Source organism: Narcine bancroftii, chromosome 7 (genome assembly GCF_036971445.1).
Source record: "Narcine bancroftii isolate sNarBan1 chromosome 7, sNarBan1.hap1, whole genome shotgun sequence".
In the NCBI taxonomy this organism is placed as follows: domain Eukaryota; kingdom Metazoa; phylum Chordata; class Chondrichthyes; order Torpediniformes; family Narcinidae; genus Narcine; species Narcine bancroftii.
The window spans coordinates 216,330,807-216,344,526 of NC_091475.1; positions in this window are offsets into that span (position 1 = coordinate 216,330,807).

Sequence of the window (13,720 nt, forward strand, 5' to 3'; positions counted from 1 at the left end):
ATTCCCCGCCTCAGATTCCCTGCCTCAGAATCCCTGCCTCAGATTCCCTGCCTCTGATTCCCCGCCTCTGATTCCCCGCCTCAGATTCTCCGCCTCAGATTCCCCGCCTCAGATTCCCCGCCTCAGATTCCCTGCCTCTGATGCCCTGCCTCAGATTCCCCGGCTCTGATTACCTGCCTCAGATTCCCTACATCTGATTCCCTTCATCTGATTCCCGCCTCTTATTCCCCGCCTCAGATTCCCCGCCTCAGATACCCCGCCTCAGATTACCCGCCTCAGATTCCCTGCCTCAGGTTCCATGCCTCAGATTCCCTGCCTCAGTTTGCCTGCCTCAGATTCCCTTCATCTGATTCCCTTCATCTGATTCCCTGCCTCTGATTCCCCGCCTCTGATTCCCGGCCTCTGATTCCCTGCCTCTGATTCCCCACCTCTGATTCCCCGGTTCTGATTCCCCGCCTCTGATTCCCCGCCTCGTATTCCCCACCTCAGATTCCCCGGCTCTGATTCCCTGCCTCAGATTCCCTGCCTCAAGTTCCCCGCCTCTGATTCCCCGCCTCTGGTTCCCCGCCTCTGATTCCCCGCCTCTGATTCCCCGCCTCAGATTCCCCGGCTCTGATTCCCCGCCTCAGATTCCCTGCCTCAGATTCCCTGCCTCAGATTCCCTTCATCTGATTCCCTTCATCTGATTCCCTTCTCTTATTCCCCGCCTCTGATTCCCCGCCTCTGATTCCCCGCCTCTGATTCCCCGCCTCTGATTCCCCGCCTCTGATTCCCCGCCTCTGATTCCCTGCCTCTGATTCCCCGCCTCTGATTCCCCACCTCTGATTCCCTTCATCTGATTCCCTTCATCTGCTTCCCTGCCTCTGATTCCCCGCCTCTGATTCCCCGCCTCTGATTCCTTGCCTCTGATTCCCCGCCTCAGATTCCCTGCCTCAGATTCCCTGCCTCTGATTCCCCGCATCTGATACTCCACCTCTAATTCCCCGCCTCAGATTCCCCGCCTCAGATTCCCCACCTCAGATTCCCCGCCTCAGATTCCCCGCCTCAGATTCCCTTCATCTGATTCCCTTCATCTGATTCCCTTCATCCGATTCCGTGCCTCTTATTCCCCGCCTCTGATTCCCCGCCTCTGATTCCCCGCCTCTAATTCCCCGCCTCTGATTCCCCGCCTCTGATTCCCCGCCTCAGATTCCCTGCCTCAGATTCTCTTCATCTGATTCCCTTCATCTGATTCCCTGCCTCTAATTCCCCTCCTCTGATTCCCCGCCTCTGATTCCCCACCTCTGATTCCCTGCCTCTGATTCCCAGCCTCTGATTCCCAGCCTCTGATTCCCCGCCTCTGAATCCCCGCCTCAGATTCCCTGCCTCAGATTCCCTGCCTCAGATTCACCGCCTCAGATTCCCTGCCTCAGAATCCCTGCCTCAGATTCCATGCCTCTGATTCCCCGCCTCTGATTCCCCGCCTCAGATTCCCCGCCTCAGATTCCCCGCCTCAGATTCCCTGCCTCAGATTCCCTGCCTCAGATTCCCTTCATCTGATTCCCTTCATCTGATTCCCTGCCTCTTCTTCCCCGCCTCTGATTCCCTGCCTCTGATTCCCCGCCTCTGATTCCCCGCCTCTGATTCCCCGCCTCAGATTCCCCGCCTCAGATTCCCTGCCTCAGATTCCCTGCCTCTGATTCCCTGTCTCAGATTCCCTGCCTCAGATTCCCTTCATCTGATTCCCTTCATCTGATTCCCTGCCTCTAATTCCCCTCCTCTGATTCCCCGCCTCTGATTCCCCGCCTCTGATTCCCTGCATCTGATTCCCTGCCTCTGATTCCCCGCATCTGATTCCCCGCCTCAGATTCCCTGCCTCAGATTCCCCGCCTCAGATTCCCCGCCTCAGATACCCCGCCTCAGATTCCCCGCCTCTGATTACCCGCCTCAGATTCCCTGCCTCAGATTCCCTGCCTCAGATTCCCTGCTTCAGATTCCCTGCCTCAGATTCCCTGCCTCAGATTCCCTTCATCTGATTCCTTTCATCTGATTCCCTGCCTCTGATTCCCCGCCTCTGATTCCCTGCCTCTGATTTCCTGCCTCTGATTCCCCGCCTCTGATTCCCCGCCTCTGATTCCCCGCCTCTGATTCCCCGCCTCAGATTCCCCGGCTCTGATTCCCTGCCTCAGGTTCCCTGCCTCAGGTTCCCTGCCTCTTATTCCCCGCCACTGATTCCCCGCCTCTGATTCCCCGCCTCTGATTCCCCGCCTCTGATTCCCAGCCTCTGATTCCCCGCATCTGATGCCCCGCCTCTGATATCCCGCCTCTGATTCCCCGCCTCCCTTTCCGCGCAACTTTCCCGGCCTCCGTTTCTCCACATCTCTTTCCCCGCCTCTGATTCCCCGCCTCTGATTCCCTGCAACTGATTCCCCGCCTCTGATTCCCCGCCTCTGATTCCCCACCTCTGTCTCTATGCCTCTTTTTTGCCTCCGCTCTTTCCCCTCCACTCTTTACGCGCCTCTTTTTCCGTCCCTCAATTTCAACAACTCTGTTTGATATGTTCTGTGTACATCATTTTCAACACACAAGTCCCAACCACTATGTTTCACCCATCTCTTTCCCCGCCTCTATATATCCACCTATGTTTACCCGCCTCTGATTCCCCACCTCTGATTCCCCCCCTCTGATTCCCCGCCTCTGATTCCCCGCCTCTGATTCCCCGCCTCTGATTCCCCGCCTCAGATTCCCTGCCTCAGATTCCCTGCCTCAGATTCCCTGCCTCAGATTCCCTGCCTCAGATTCCCTGCCTCTGATTCCCCGCCTCAGATTCCCTGCCTCAGATTCCCTCCCTCTGATTCCCTGCCTCTGATTCCCCGCCTCTGATTTCCCGCCTCAGATTCCCCGCCTCAGATTCCCCGCGTCAGATTCCCTGCCTCAGATTCCGTGCCTCAGATTCCCTTCATCTGATTCCCTTCATCTGATTCCCTTCATCTGATTCCCTTCATCTGATACCCTGCCTCTTATTCCCCGCCTCTGATTCCCCGCCTCTGATTCCCCGCCTCTGATTCCCCGCCTCTGATTCCCCGCCTCAGATTCCCTGCCTCAGATTCCCTGCCTCAGATTCCCTGCCTCAGATTCCCTTCATCTGATTCCTTTCATCTGATTCCCTGCCTCTGATTCCGCGCCTCTGATTCCCTGCATCTGATTCCCTGCCTCTGATTCCCCACCTCTGATTCCCCGCCTCTGATTCCCTGCCTCTGATTCCCCGCATCTGATTCCCCGCCTCATATTCACCGGCTCTGATTCCCTGCCTCAGATTCCCGGCATCAGATTCCCTGCCTCTGATTCCCCGCCTCTGATTCCCTGCCTCTGATTCCCCGCCTCTGATTCCCCGCCTCTTATTCCCCGCCTCAGATTCCCCGGCTCTGATTCCCTGCCTCAGATTTCCTGCCTCAGACTCCCTGCCTCAGATTCCCTTCATCTAATTCCCTTCATCTGATTCCCTGCCTCTTATTCCCCGCCTCTGATTCCCCGCCTCTGATTCCCCGCCTCTGATTCCCCACCTCTGATTCCCCGCCTCTGATTCCCTTCATCTGATTCCCTTCATCTGATTCCCTTCATCTGATTCCCTGCCTCTTATGCCCCGCCTCTGATTCCCCACCTCAGATTCCCCGCCTCTGATTCCCCGCCTCTGATTCCCCGCCTCAGATTCCCCGCCTCAGATTCCCCGCATCAGATTCCCTGCCTCAGATTCCCTGCTTCAGATTCCCTGCCTCAGATTCCCTTCATCTGATTCCCTTCATCTGATTCCCTGCCTCTTATTCCCTGCCTCTTATTCCCCGCCTCTGATTCCCCGCCTCTAATTCCCCGCCTCTGATTCCCCGCCTCTGATTCCCCACCTCTGATTCCCCACCTCAGATTCCCTGCTTCAGAATCCCTGCCTCAGATTCCCCGCCTCAGATTCCCTGCCTCAGAATCCCTGCCTCAGATTCCCTGCCTCTGATTCCCCGCCTCTGATTCCCCGCCTCAGATTCCCCGCCTCAGATTCCCCGCCTCAGATTCCCCGCCTCAGATTCCCTGCCTCAGATTCTCTGCCTCAGATTCCCTTCATCTGATTCCCTGCCTCTTATTCCCCGCCTCTGATTTCCTGCCTCTGATTCCCCGCCTCTGATTCCCCGCCTCTGATTCCCCGCCTCTGATTCCCTGCCTCTGATTCCCCGCCTCAGATACCCCGCCTCAGATTCCCTGCCTCAGATTCCCTGCCTCTGATTCCCCGCCTCAGATACCCCGCCTCAGATTCCCTGCCTCAGATTCCCTGCCTCTGATTCCCCGCCTCAGATTCCACACCTCAGATTCCCCGCCTCAGATTCCCTGCCTCAGATTCCCTGCCTCTGATTCCCCGCATCTGATTCTCCGCCTCTGATTCCCCGCCTCAGATTCCACACCTCAGATTCCCCGCCTCAGATTCCCTGCCTCAGATTCCCTGCCTCAGATTCCATTCATCTGATTCCCTTCATCTGATTCCCTGCCTCTTATTCCCCGCCTCTGATTCCCCGCCTCTGATTCCCCGCCTCTGATTCCCCACCTCTGATTCCCCGCCTCAGATTCGCTGCCTCAGATTCCCTGCCTCTGATTCCCCGCATCTGATTCTCCGCCTCTGATTCCTCGCCTCAGATTCCACACCTCAGATTCCCCGCCTCAGATTCCCTGCCTCAGATTCCCTGCCTCTGATTCCCTTCATCTGATTCCCTTCATCTGCTTCCCTGCCTCTGATTCCCGCCTCTGATTCCCCGCCTCTGATTCCTTTGCTCTGATTCCCCGCCTCAGATTCCCTGCCTCAGATTCCCTGCCTCAGATTCCCTGCCTCAGATTCCCTGCCTCTGATTCCCCACATCTGATACTCCATTTCCCCACATCTCTTTCCCCGACTCTGATTCCACGCCTCTGATACCCCGCCTCTGATTCCACGCCTCTGATTCCCCGCCTCTGATTCCTGACCTCTGTCTCTATGCCTCTCTTTCGCCTCCGCTCTTTCCCCTCCACTCTTTACGCGCCTTTCTTTCCCTCCCTCAATTTCACCAACTCTGTTTGATATGTTCTGTGTACCTCATTTTCAACACACAAGTCCCAACCACTATGTTTCACCCATGTCCTTCCCCGCCTCTATTTATCAACCTATGTTTACCCGCCTCTGATTCCGCACCTCTGATTCCCCGCCTCTGATTCCCCGCCTCTGATTCCCCGCGTCTGATTCCCCGCCTCTGATTCCCCGCCTCATATTCCCTTCCTCAGTTTCCCTGCCTTAGATTCCCTGCCTCTGATTCCCCGCATCAGATTCCCTGCCTCAGATTCCCCGCCTCTGATTCCCCGCCTCTGATTCCCCGCCTCTGATTCCCCGCCTCTGATTCCCCGCCTCTGATTCCCCGCCTCTGATTCCCCGCCTCAGATACCCCGCCTCAGATTCCCTGCCTCAGATTCCCTGCCTCAGATTCCCTTCATCTGATTCCCTTCATCTGATTCCCTTCATCTGATTCGCTGCCTCTTATTCCCCGCCTCTGATTCCCCGCCTCTGATTCCCCGCCTCTGATTCCCCGCCTCTGATTCCCCGCCTCAGATTCCCTGCCTCAGATTCCCTGCCTCAGATTCCCTTCATCTGATTCCCTTCATCTGATTCCCTGCCTCTTATACCCCGCCTCTGATTCCCCGCCTCTGATTCCCCGCCTCTGATTCCCCGCCTCTGATTCCCCGCCTCTGATTCCACGCCTCAGAATCCCCGTCTCTGATTCCCCGCCTCAGATTCCCTGCCTCAGATTCCCTGCCTCAGATTCCCTTCATCTGATTCCCTTCATCTGATTCCCTGCCTCTTATACCCCGCCTCTGATTCCCCGCCTCTGATTCCCCGCCTCTGATTCCCCGCCTCTGATTCCCCGCCTCTGATTCCCCGCCTCTGATTCCCTTCATCTGATTCCCTTCATCTGATTCGCTGCCTCTTATTCCCCGCCTCTGATTCCCCGCCTCTGATTCCCCGCCTCTGATTCCCCGCCTCTGATTCCCCGCCTCAGATTCCCTGCCTCAGATTCCCTGCCTCAGATTCCCTTCATCTGATTCCCTTCATCTGATTCCCTGCCTCTTATACCCCGCCTCTGATTCCCCGCCTCTGATTCCCCGCCTCTGATTCCCCGCCTCTGATTCCCCGCCTCTGATTCCCCGCCTCTGATTCCACGCCTCAGATTCCCCGTCTCTGATTCCCCGCCTCAGATTCCCTGCCTCAGATTCCCTGCCTCAGATTCCCTTCATCTGATTCCCTTCATCTGATTCCCTGCCTCTTATACCCCGCCTCTGATTCCCCGCCTCTGATTCCCCGCCTCTGATTCCCCGCCTCTGATTCCCTTCATCTGATTCCCTTCATCTGATTCCCTGCATCTTATTCCCCGCCTCTGATTCCCCGCCTCTGATTCCCAGCCTCAGATTCCCCGCCTCAGATTCCCCGCATCAGATTCCCTGCCTCAGATTCCCTGCCTCAGATTCCCTTCATCTGATTCCCTTCATCTGATTCCCTGCCTCTTATTCCCTGCCTCTTATTCCCTGCCTCTTATTCCCCGCCTCTGATTCCCCGCCTCTAATTCCCCGCCTCTGATTCCCCGCCTCTGATTCCCCACCTCTGATTCCCCACCTCAGATTCCCTGCTTCAGAATCCCTGCCTCAGATTCCCCGCCTCAGATTCCCTGCCTCAGAATCCCTGCCTCAGATTCCCTGCCTCTGATTCCCCGCCTCTGATTCCCCGCCTCTGATTCCCCGCCTCAGATTCCCCGCCTCAGATTCCCCGCATCAGATTCCCTGCCTCAGATTCCCTGCCTCAGATTCCCTTCATCTGATTCCCTTCATCTGATTCCCTGCCTCTTATTCCCTGCCTCTTATTCCCTGCCTCTTATTCCCCGCCTCTGATTCCCCGCCTCTAATTCCCCGCCTCTGATTCCCCGCCTCTGATTCCCCACCTCTGATTCCCCACCTCAGATTCCCTGCTTCAGAATCCCTGCCTCAGATTCCCCGCCTCAGATTCCCTGCCTCAGAATCCCTGCCTCAGATTCCCTGCCTCTGATTCCCCGCCTCTGATTCCCCGCCTCAGATTCCCCGCCTCAGATTCCCCGCCTCAGATTCCCCGCCTCAGATTCCCTGCCTCAGATTCCCTGCCTCAGATTCTCTGCCTCAGATTCCCTTCATCTGATTCCCGGCCTCTTATTCCCCGCCTCTGATTCCCTGCCTCTGATTCCCCGCCTCTGATTCCCCGCCTCTGATTCCCCGCCTCTGATTCCCTGCCTCTGATTCCCCACCTCTGATTCCCCGCCTCGGATTCCCTGCCTCAGATTCCCTGCCTCTGATCCCCGCATCTGATTCTCCGCCTCTGATTCCCCGCCTCAGATTCCACACCTCAGATTCCCCGCCTCAGATTCCCTGCCTCAGATTCCCTGCCTCAGATTCCATTCATCTGATTCCCTTCATCTGATTCCCTGCCTCTTATTCCCCGCCTCTGATTCCCCGCCTCTGATTCCCCGCCTCAGATTCCCCGCCTCTGATTCCCCGCCTCTGATTCCCCGCCTCTGATTCCATTCATCTGCTTCCCTGCCTCTGATTCCCCGCCTCTGATTCCCCGCCTCTGATTCCCCGCCTCTGATTCCCCGCCTCTGATTCCCCGCCTCTGATTCCCCGCCTCTGATTCCATTCATCTGCTTCCCTGCCTCTGATTCCCCGCCTCTGATTCCCCGCCTCTGATTCCCTGCCTCTGATTCCCCGCCTCTGATTCCCCGCCTCTAATTCCCCGCCTCTGATTCCCCACCTCTGATTCCCCGCCTCAGATTCCCCGCCTCAAATTCCACTCCTCAGATTCCCTGCCTCAGATTCTCTTCATCTGATTCCCTTCATCTGAATCCCCGCCTCTGATTCCCCGCCTCTGATTCCCCGCCTCTGATTCCCTGCCTCTGATTCCCCGCCTCTGATTCCCCGCCTCAGATTCCCCGCCTCAAATTCCACTCCTCAGATTCCCTGCCTCAGATTCCCTTCCTCAGATTCCCTTCATCTGATTCCCTTCATCTGATTCCCTGCCTCTTATTCCCCGCCTCTGATTCCCTGCCTCTGATTCCGCGCCTCTGATTCCCCGCCTCTGATTCCCCACCTCTGATTCCCCGCCTCTGATTCCGCGCCTCTGATTACCCGCCTCAGATTCCCCGGCTCTGATTACCTGCCTCAGATTCCCTTCCTCAGATTACCCGCCTCTGATTCCCCGCCTCTGATTCCCTGCCTCTGATTCCCCGCCTCTGATTCCCCGCCTCTGATTCCCAGCCTTGATTCGCAGCCTTTGATTCCCCGCCTCTGATTCCCCGCCTCTGATATCCCGCCTCTGATTCCCTGCCTCCCGTTCCACGCAACTTTCCCGGCCTCCGTTTCTCCACATCTCTTTCCCCGCATCTGATTCCAAGCCTCTGATTCCCCGCCTCTGATTCCCCGCCTCTGATTTCCCGCCTCTGATTCCCCGCCTCAGGTTCCCTGCCTCAGATTCCCTGCCTCTGATTCCCCGCATCTGATACCCCGCCTCTGATTCCCCGCCTCTGATTCCCCGCCTCTGATTCCCCGCCTCTGATTCCCCGCCTCTGATTCCCCGCCTCAGATTCCCCGGCTCTGATTCCCCGCCTCAGATTCCCTGCCTCAGATTCCCTGCCTCAGATTCCCTGCCTCAGATTCCCTTCATCTGATTCCCTTCATCTGATTCCCTTCTCTTATTCCCCGCCTCTGATTCCCCGCCTCTGATTCCCCGCCTCAGATTCCCCGCCTCTGATTCCCCGCCTCTGATTCCCCGCCTCTGATTCCCCGCCTCTGATTCCCTGCCTCTGATTCCCCGCCTCTGATTCCCCACCTCCGATTCCCTTGATCTGATTCCCTTCATCTGCTTCCCTGCCTCTGATTCCCCGCCTCTGATTCCCCGCCTCTGATTCCTTGCCTCTGATTCCCCGCCTCAGATTCCCTGCCTCAGATTCCCTGCCTCTGATTCCCCGCATCTGATACTCCACCTCTAATTCCCCGCCTCAGATTCCCCGCCTCAGATTCCCCACCTCAGATTCCCCGCCTCAGATTCCCCGCCTCAGATTCCCTTCATCTGATTCCCTTCATCTGATTCCCTGCCTCTTATTCCCCGCCTCTGATTCCCCGCCTCTGATTCCCCGCCTCTGATTCCCAGCCTCTGATTCCGCGCCTATGATTCCCCACCTCAGATTCCCTGCCTCAGATTCCCCACCTCAGATTCCCTGCCTCAGAATCCCTGCCTCAGATTCCCTGCCTCTGATTCCCCGCCTCTGATTCCCCGCCTCAGATTCCCCGCCTCAGATTCCCCGCCTCAGATTCCCTGCCTCAGATTCCCTTCATCTGTTTCCCTTCATCTGATTCCCTGCCTCTTCTTCCCCGCCTCTGATTCCCCGCCTCTGATTCCCCGCCTCTGATTCCCCGCCTCTGATTCCCCGCCTCTGATTCCCCGCCTCAGATTCCCCGGCTCTGATTCCCCGCCTCAGATTCCCTGCCTCAGATTCCCTGCCTCAGATTCTCTTCATCTGATTCCCTTCATCTGATTCCCTGCCTCTAATTCCCCTCCTCTGATTCCCCGCCTCTGATTCCCCACCTCTGATTCCCTGCCTCTGATTCCCAGCCTCTGATTCCCAGCCTCTGATTCCCCGCCTCTGAATCCCCGCCTCAGATTCCCTGCCTCAGATTCCCTGCCTCAGATTCACCGCCTCAGATTCCCTGCCTCAGAATCCCTGCCTCAGATTCCATTCCTCTGATTCCCCGCCTCTGATTCCCCACCTCAGATTCCCCGCCTCAGATTCCCCGCCTCAGATTCCCTGCCTCAGATTCCCTGCCTCAGATTCCCTTCATCTGATTCCCATCATCTGATTCCCTGCCTCTTCTTCCCCGCCTCTGATTCCCTGCCTCTGATTCCCCGCCTCTGATTCCCCGCCTCTGATTCCCCGCCTCAGATTCCCCGCCTCAGATTCCCTGCCTCAGATTCCCTGCCTCAGATTCCCTGCCTCTGATTCCCTGCCTCAGATTCCCTGCCTCAGATTCCCTTCATCTGATTCCCTTCATCTGATTCCCTGCCTCTAATTCCCCTCCTCTGATTCCCCGCCTCTGATTCCCCGCCTCTGATTCCCTGCATCTGATTCCCTGCCTCTGATTCCCCGCATCTGATTCCCCGCCTCAGATTCCCTGCCTCAGATTCCCTGCCTCAGATTCCCCGCCTCAGATTCCCCGCCTCAGATTCCCCGCCTCAGATACCCCGCCTCAGATTCCCCGCCTCAGATTATCCGCCTCAGATTCCCTGCCTCAGATTCCCTGCCTCAGATTCCCTGCTTCAGATTCCCTGCCTCAGATTCCCTTCCTCAGATTCCCTGCCTCAGATTCCCTTCATCTGATTCCTTTCATCTGATTCCCTGCCTCTGATTCCCCGCCTCTGATTCCCCGCCTCTGATTCCCTGCCTCTGATTCCCCGCCTCTGATTCCCCGCCTCTGATTCCCCGCCTCTGATTCCCCGCCTCAGATTCCCCGGCTCTGATTCCCTGCCTCAGGTTCCCTGCCTCAGGTTCCCTGCCTCTTATTCCCCGCCACTGATTCCCCGCCTCTGATTCCCCGCCTCTGATTCCCCGCCTCTGATTCCCAGCCTCTGATTCCCCGCATCTGATGCCCCGCCTCTGATATCCCGCCTCTGATTCCCCGCCTCCCTTTCCGCGCAACTTTCCCGGCCTCCGTTTCTCCACATCTCTTTCCCCGCCTCTGATTCCCCGCCTCTGATTCCCTGCAACTGATTCCCCGCCTCTGATTCCCCGCCTCTGATTCCCCACCTCTGTCTCTATGCCTCTTTTTTGCCTCCGCTCTTTCCCCTCCACTCTTTACGCGCCTCTTTTTCCGTCCCTCAATTTCAACAACTCTGTTTGATATGTTCTGTGTACATCATTTTCAACACACAAGTCCCAACCACTATGTTTCACCCATCTCTTTCCCCGCCTCTATATATCCACCTATGTTTACCCGCCTCTGATTCCCCACCTCTGATTCCCCCCCTCTGATTCCCCGCATCTGATTCCCCGCCTCTGATTCCCCGCCTCTGATTCCCCGCCTCAGATTCCCTGCCTCAGATTCCCTGCCTCAGATTCCCTGCCTCAGATTCCCTGCCTCAGATTCCCTGCCTCTGATTCCCCGCCTCAGATTCCCTGCCTCAGATTCCCTCCCTCTGATTCCCTGCCTCTGATTCCCCGCCTCTGATTTCCCGCCTCAGATTCCCCGCCTCAGATTCCCCGCGTCAGATTCCCTGCCTCAGATTCCGTGCCTCAGATTCCCTTCATCTGATTCCCTTCATCTGATTCCCTTCATCTGATTCCCTTCATCTGATTCCCTGCCTCTTATTCCCCGCCTCTTATTCCCCGCCTCTGATTACCCGCCTCTGATTCCCCGCCTCTGATTCCCCGCCTCTGATTCCCCGCCTCTGATTCCCTGCCTCTGATTCCCCGCCTCAGATTCCCTGCCTCAGATTCCCTGCCTCAGATTCCCTGCCTCAGATTCCCCGCATCTGATACCCCGCCTCTGATTCCCCGCCTCTGATTCCCCGCCTCTGATTCCCCGCCTCAGATTCCCCGGCTCTGATTCCCTGCCTCAGATTCCCTGCCTCAGATTCCCTGCCTCAGATTCCCTTCATCTAATTCCCTTCATCTGATACCCTGCCTCTTATTCCCCGCCTCTGATTCCCCGCCTCTGATTCCCCGCCTCTGATTCCCCGCCTCTGATTCCCCGCCTCTGATTCCCCGCCTCAGATTCCCTGCCTCAGATTCCCTGCCTCAGATTCCCTGCCTCAGATTCCCTGCCTCAGATTCCCTGCCTCAGATTCCCTTCATCTGATTCCTTTCATCTGATTCCCTGCCTCTGATTCCGCGCCTCTGATTCCCTGCATCTGATTCCCTGCCTCTGATTCCCCACCTCTGATTCCCCGCCTCTGATTCCCTGCCTCTGATTCCCCGCATCTGATTCCCCGCCTCATATTCACCGGCTCTGATTCCCTGCCTCAGATTCCCTGCATCAGATTCCGTGCCTCTGATTCCCCGCATCTGATACCCCACCTCTGATTCCCCGCCTCTGATTCCCCGCCTCTGATTCCCCGCCTCTGATTCCCCGCCTCTTATTCCCCGCCTCAGATTCCCCGGCTCTGATTCCCTGCCTCAGATTTCCTGCCTCAGACTCCCTGCCTCAGATTCCCTTCATCTAATTCCCTTCATCTGATTCCCTGCCTCTTATTCCCCGCCTCTGATTCCCCGCCTCTGATTCCCCGCCTCTGATTCCCCACCTCTGATTCCCCGCCTCTGATTCCCTTCATCTGATTCCCTTCATCTGATTCCCTTCATCTGATTCCCTGCCTCTTATGCCCCGCCTCTGATTCCCCACCTCAGATTCCCCGCCTCTGATTCCCCGCCTCTGATTCCCCACCTCAGATTCCCCGCCTCAGATTCCCCGCCTCAGATTCCCCGCATCAGATTCCCCGCCTCAGATTCCCTGCCTCAGATTCCCTGCCTCAGATTCCCTTCATCTGATTCCCTTCATCTGATTCCCTGCCTCTTATTCCCTGCCTCTTATTCCCCGCCTCTGATTCCCCGCCTCTAATTCCCCGCCTCTGATTCCCCGCCTCTGATTCCCCACCTCTGATTCCCCACCTCTGATTCCCCACCTCAGATTCCCTGCTTCAGAATCCCTGCCTCAGATTCCCCGCCTCAGATTCCCCGCCTCAGAATCCCTGCCTCAGATTCCCTGCCTCTGATTCCCCGCCTCTGATTCCCCGCCTCAGATTCCCCGCCTCAGATTCCCCGCCTCAGATTCCCCGCCTCAGATTCCCCGCCTCAGATTCCCTGCCTCAGATTCTCTGCCTCAGATTCCCTTCATCTGATTCCCTGCCTCTTATTCCCCGCCTCTGATTTCCTGCCTTGGATTCCCTGCCTCTGATTCCCCGCCTCAGATACCCCGCCTCAGATTCCCTGCCTCAGATTCCCTGCCTCTGATTCCCCGCATCTGATCCTCCGCCTCTGATTCCCCGCCTCAGATTCCACACCTCAGATTCCCCGCCTCAGATTCCCTGCCTCAGATTCCCTGCCTCAGATTCCATTCATCAGATTCCCTTCATCTGATTCCCTTCATCTGCTTCCCTGCCTCTGATTCCCCGCCTCTGATTCCCTGCCTCAGATTCCCTACCTCAGATTCCCTGCCTCTGATTCCCCGCATCTGATTCCCCGCCTCAGATTCCCTGCCTCAGATTCCCTACCTCAGATTCCCTGCCTCTGATTCCCCGCATCTGATTCTCCGCCTCTGATTCCCCGCCTCAGATTCCACACCTCAGATTCCCCGCCTCAGATTCCCTGCCTCAGATTCCCTGCCTCAGATTCCATTCATCTGATTCCCTTCATCTGATTCCCTGCCTCTTATTCCCCGCCTCTGATTCCCCGCCTCTGATTCCCAGCCTCTGATTCCCCGCCTCTGATTCCCCGCCTCTGATTCCCCGCCTCTGATTCCCCGCCTCTTATTCCCTTCATCTGATTCCCTTCATCTGCTTCCCTGCCTCTGATTCCCCGCCTCTGATTCCCCGCCTCTGATTCCTTGCCTCTGATTCCCCGCCTCAGATTCCCTGCCTCAGATTCCCTGCCTCAGATTCCCTGCCTCTGATTCC